Source organism: Symphodus melops (genome assembly GCF_947650265.1).
Source record: "Symphodus melops genome assembly, chromosome: 5".
NCBI lineage: Eukaryota > Metazoa > Chordata > Actinopteri > Labriformes > Labridae > Symphodus > Symphodus melops.
Genome location: NC_136695.1, coordinates 13,401,175 through 13,407,174, shown reverse-complemented (window position 1 = coordinate 13,407,174; position 6,000 = coordinate 13,401,175).

Sequence of the window (6,000 nt, the reverse complement as noted above, 5' to 3'; positions counted from 1 at the left end):
GGTTCTCCTTTTATCTCCTTTATCCTTAAATCCCTTTGGTACTCTTTCAGATTATGGCATTGCATCTACTGTATAGTGTGTCCAGTTTTATCAATTACCTATAGGAATATTTACCATAGACATTATAGCTGTTAAAACTTAATATAGTTAGGAAACTTTTGGAATAGAGTGTAATGTTACGTTTGTAATTAAACAGAATGAAGCTGTGCAATTATAGTAAAACGTATCTTATGATATACATGACATCATGGATAAACAACATTTGAAATGACACCCTTTAACCTCGCCCTGCCTGTCAGTGAAGATGCCGAGACACTCTCTGTTAATCTCTCTCCATTCATCTCTTGTCACCCTCCTCTCCTCTCCTCTCTCATCCCACTCTCCCCTCCTCTTTCTCTCAGAGTCACGGCTCATTGGAAGACAAACATCCTGACCCTCCACTCCCCCCAAGGCCCATCTATAAACTATGCCTCCCTCTATTCCCCCCTCTTATACCTTCATCACTCCCTCTCTTTCAGCTTAGCTTGTAACCGTACCCTACCTGCAGCGTATCCTTTACATGCATTCATCAACGTCAGCCGCTTAGACAAGCTCTTAGAAGGCAAGAAAAAAACCCCACAACATCAAATTAGAAGAGGCTGAGATATTGCATGGTTGCTGTTACAATGTGAGAAGGAGGCATCCTGAAGAGAAGGCATGCATGGAAACAGTAGCATGGACCTCGCTGAGCCTGAGAAACACTGATTCAGGGGGATAATTTAGCAGAAAATGATCTAACTCGAGCTGAAGTCCATGGAACACTTTCTTCTTGGTGTGAAATATAAGGAATCCTGCAGATTAAAACATATAGGTGGCATCTTTGACAAGGAATTAAATCAAAATAATATCAAAACTCATATAATTTCCCCCTGGGATGAATTAAGTATGTCTGATTCTGATTCTAATAAGTTCTAGCAAACCTGGTAGACAAGTGGTTTGCTTATCTCTTGGCCACTCTTGTCATGTACATGTGTACAACAACAAAACATTCTGATGTCTTTAAAATGTCAAAAATATCCCTCATTGTGAATCCTTGCCTTGGAAAATGTAAAAAAAAGAAAAAGAAAAAAAGAAGCTGTTTTCGGCAAGGTGCTGTTAATCCCCCCCTCTGACATCGAAACTGCGTCAGCATTTACAAGCAACAAATTACTTTATAGAAAAGATGATCATCATGGTGATGGTCCCTTTTGCTTTTCTATGGCCAAATTGATGTGTCACTAATCAATTCAGTCTCTTTAATAACTCCTTAGAGGATATTTTAGATAAGTATGTTTGCAAGAGGGAACAACAAACGTCCTAATGTGATCTCATAATCTGCAAGAAAAGTTACCAAAACTCAGACTAACTATAAGCAGAAAGCTAAACAAGTCTAGAATACAGAATTATTTTGGAGACAACGATAAAGAATAACCGGTGATGAGGTTTTACCTGGTACTGTAGTTTTCTGTCAATAGCATGCTCAGCTAACTTTAGCCAAAGAATGTTGTTTGGCAGTACAGTAGCTCATTTTCCTTGTGGACTTCTCTTTTATTGGCCCAGCCCAATGAGAACTGACAGATTCAAGAAGAATACTAAATCTTGAGTACTTAATGCTTTACATGATATAACGTAAGTGTGGCTGGCAATTTAGATTTGCTATTTGGTCAAGAGTTTTTAAAAATATATGTAAAGCTCTTCCATTACAGGATAATCTAAACTGAACATTTATAACAAGAAAGTGCTCCAACAAGAGGCCTCCCCTAAACATTGGGAGGGCTGATTTAGGGCTTTGTCACACCTAACCTGTTTGATTTGGTAAAAATGAACTCCAGTCCATTCGTCAAGTAACTGCAGTATGTTTGCACCGGTGTGAAAGCTGTAAAATGAACGCTGATGAGGACCAAAGAACTGTAACAAGACCGCTTGAAAACGTGGGTCTTTGTCAGCCTTTTTGGGGAATCTGGTTTGGTTTGTTTGTACCAAGAACACTAACCAACCCTGATCTGACCAAACTGCTGGGACCCTATCTATTCATCCTTATTGAACATTAAAAACCAGTGGATCAGTGGCTTAGCAAGTCATTGTTCATGAAGATTATCATATGCCTCCTTCTGAATTGTCTGAAACACTAGGAGTGACTCCATTTATCATGCTGCAGTTGTGCCTTATTGAAGAACTGTCTGATGTGCCTACAGTGGTAAATACAAACAATATAAAAACAATGACCAGAGCCAACATCAATCTAGTTGTCTATTCATTTTGAAATGGGAAATGTGACTTCTGAGGAGCCACAGACAGGAAGGAGTTTACCAATCTTTGTTTACTTCAGGGATTTTTTCCCATAAGTAATAATCCAATAATCCTATAATTTAAATGAAAAAGCATATTCCTCACACATCACAGACCTCTCTTGTCTCTCGGAGGAGGCAGGAGCAGAGGAGAAGGAGTAAACAGGTTCAATAGAGTTCATTTTGATGCAGGTGTAGATATTTTTTTTTCCTGAAAATATATGTAATATTCTAAATCAGTTTGGGTCTGATGTGTTGAGGTTGAGTTAGGTTACTGTTGGCAGTCATAAGACCCACAGGCTTTATATCACAAGTGTGACGCCTCCACTAGCCAACCACCATATCTCTGAACTTCCTGAATCAGTTCCACATTTAGGAAGCTGGGTACATCACCAGGAGTGATCCTCCATGCTGGCTGACTGGCACACCCTCACTCTGTAGAGAAATGACAATCAAACTGAGGCAGATAAAGATGGAGGAAGTGCTAACCTGAGCTCTGTGTTTGCAAGGGCTATCTCCTACCTTGTAGATTTATTTTCCTTGCTGTGGGTTTGCTAAAGCACTGATGTGGACTGTTGAAATTGAAACTGCACTGTGGAAAATCTGAGCTGAGATAAAGAGAGCAGCCTGGGGGGAGTAAGAATCAGAGGCATATTAAGAAGACTCATGGTGGAGTAGACAGTCCAAATGCTCCTGTCTGGGGTGAGGTTTAAGAGAGAGCAATCCTGTCTAAATTGTTTTTTTTCCCTCCATGATATTTTATTACCAATGGGATAATTGCTTATTGCTCTGTTTCATCTCTCTTGTTTTGCTGGATTTTGACTCAAGCATGCTTAATCCCTATTCCCCTGCAGAAAAAGGTGCAACTAAAATTTTTACTGCCATTGCTGAAAAAAATAAACTTTTGTTTATCTTATTATGTGACTTAGAGCCATTCATCTGAATAGCTAAACATAAATTACAAATAAATTAAACAAAAGTTGAATTTCCAAAAAAAACACATACTATCCATGATCCTCTGCAGGTATTTTTTTTTAATCAAAGCAATTGTTTGGGACCTACTGTTTGTGTGCATGAAGAAAAACATGTTTCTCGGTAAGCTGGATGGACTCTGACAAGATCAAAAGTCCCACAGCTCTGTCTTGGTTTCCTTTGTATCCAAGCTTGCTGGTCTGTGACTGTTTGAAATAAGAGCGCTTCATTGATGAGCAGAGAGTGTGAGACAAGCTCTCTGGAGTGATTTGTCACACCATCATCCTTTTTCTCCATTATACGTTCATGTTTTCCAAATGACAGAAGAGTGTCTGTGTCACTGAATGATGTCAGAGTGTCTTAACGTCTTTGAGGTTGAGGGGTAATAATGAGCTGGTCAATGTGGGAGAGAAGTGGGTGTTTGAACAGGCTGCACTTTTAACTTTTAAAAAGTTTATTACAAAAAACTTTTCTTTCAAATGTGTATTGTTGGGAGATTGAAGTCATACATGTGTACTTGTAGAGGTGATCAAGGGGTGGGCATTCTAATATAAACTTTGACTCAGTGCATTTGCTCAGTGGCTGGCAAGTGGAGACATGGAGGTCTTTTATTAAGAAGGCTGGATTTGCAGCCTTCATCCATTTGCAGTTGTTTTCTGAATGTGTGTGTGTTTTTTGTTTAGTTGAAAGTCATTTGTTTTTTCTATTTGCAGCAAATTTAAGTAGTTGCATTTGTTTTGGAGGTTTGCATTCACTTTTGTATGTGCATCCTTTTTGATATGCTTCACAGTATTCTTAATTATGTCAATCCTCAGCAGGTGCCAGCCACGTTAGTACATTTGTAAGTTATGAATTAAATATAATTATTTTTCACGCACCAACAGCAAACATTTGATCAACACCACTCAAATGCAGTTCATCCCATTTTGCTGACTGATGTTTGGAGTCCAGTGGAACATGCACAAAAAAGATGTGGGTTGACCTCTCTCTCGCTCGCGCCCACACGTGCGCGTTTTCATGCATGTCCTCTGTAGTTGCAGTACAGTGGTAGTGTGAGTTTCACTTGACTTTAAAACCAAAGTTAAAAGTCCAGATTGTATTTGAAAGATTTTCTTTAAAAAGTGTTTTGTATGACATATCTTAGCAAACACACACAAATTGTTACTTTGTGCGCTCTTATTTTGGCAATTTTAGATGATGAAAACAAAGACCCAAAAGTCTTCAGAGTAACAGCCAACAACACTGTCTCAGTCTGTGCATGCTTGACTGATGATCTGGAGGACTCCCCTATGATTGCTGGAGAGAGAACACGTGAAGGTGAGGAGAGGAGGGGGTTTGACGTAAGCTTGAGCTCTTCAGCCTGTTTGTTTCCGTTCAGTGTTGAGAGACTATCCTTTCATCTGTGCTCATACACTGGTGTCTGTCGTCACACGGAGGGAAGCGAACTCAGATTTATCTTTCAGAGATTTAGAGAGAATTACGAGGAGACCCAGTGTTCCCGGGCTCGAGTGTTTAAGTGGTCTGACTGATAACGCCTCCACATGATCTCTGTCTGCGACGAGATGTGTGGAGACCCGTGTTCAGCAACTCATGTAAGAAACAAGAGTGTTGCAAAACCTCCATGTTGTGCAGCACGTCAGATAGAAGATAAAATTCTTTACACTGGTGATTTATTCAAGCTTACTTGTAGCCAGGACTCACCTTGATTTTGATTAGAGACACACTGTGCTGCTGCACATTACTTGTTTAGAAAAGTAAAACATATCATGAAGTATCCCTTTAAGTTTTTTACTTTTGTATTTATTCTTAGCTCAACACATTAACAAGCAGAACTTCAAACTATTGTGAAAATATAAAGAACTGGATAATAGTGAATTTATATTAAATTTGGGCATCTCAAAAATATACTTCTTAATATATAACACCTTTCTTTTAAAATTTCTTCTTTCACTATCAAAGCAGCCAAAACAGTTCTCTAGATTCTCTAGACAAGCTAGACATTGAGATGATTGCACATAGGCTTACATTTGGTATATCTCAATTGGCTCAACAAAGAAGATTTTTAATAACATCCAGAAATGTTTGGATTTTGAGAACTTAAAGTTTGTGCTCGAATGTCTCAGTCTGCAGTCTACCCATTATTGTTTAATGTGAAGTGTAATTAGATATTCGCTGTCCAGGGTGCTGAATCATTTGCCCAAAGGGCATCCTGTGTATACCTGATTTTAGGGCGAGGAATCAAACGTTTCTCCATGATTCTGCATGTTCTGCAGTGGTGAGACTTATTGGAGAGACGCATATACTCTCAAAGAACTCAGTCCTAACTTCTTAAAAATGGTTTGTTTTCTTTGTTCCTTAAGGCTGGATGTGTGCATATTTGCACGACTCCTCAGTAACCCTGTAGTCTTAATCATACAGTACAATCGGAGTCATTGTTCCTGAAGAGTCTTCTTATCAGTTTCAGATAAACTGCAGATCAGCAGCAGGCAGCAGCCCCTGCAGGTCGTGGTCCAGCTCCACAGAAATGTACACTAAGTGCAGTCACCATGAAAGCTGTGAACATAGTTGACTGTGTGGATGGTGGAGAACCTGCCCCAGAGTGGAGAGGAGTCTGTATGTGTTTACATGCATGCATTTATGGATTCAAAAAGCAGAGCGTTTAAATCCAAGGCTTGAATTATCAGGGCAAAATACCTGAAGCTGTATCTTGTGTATTGTCAAT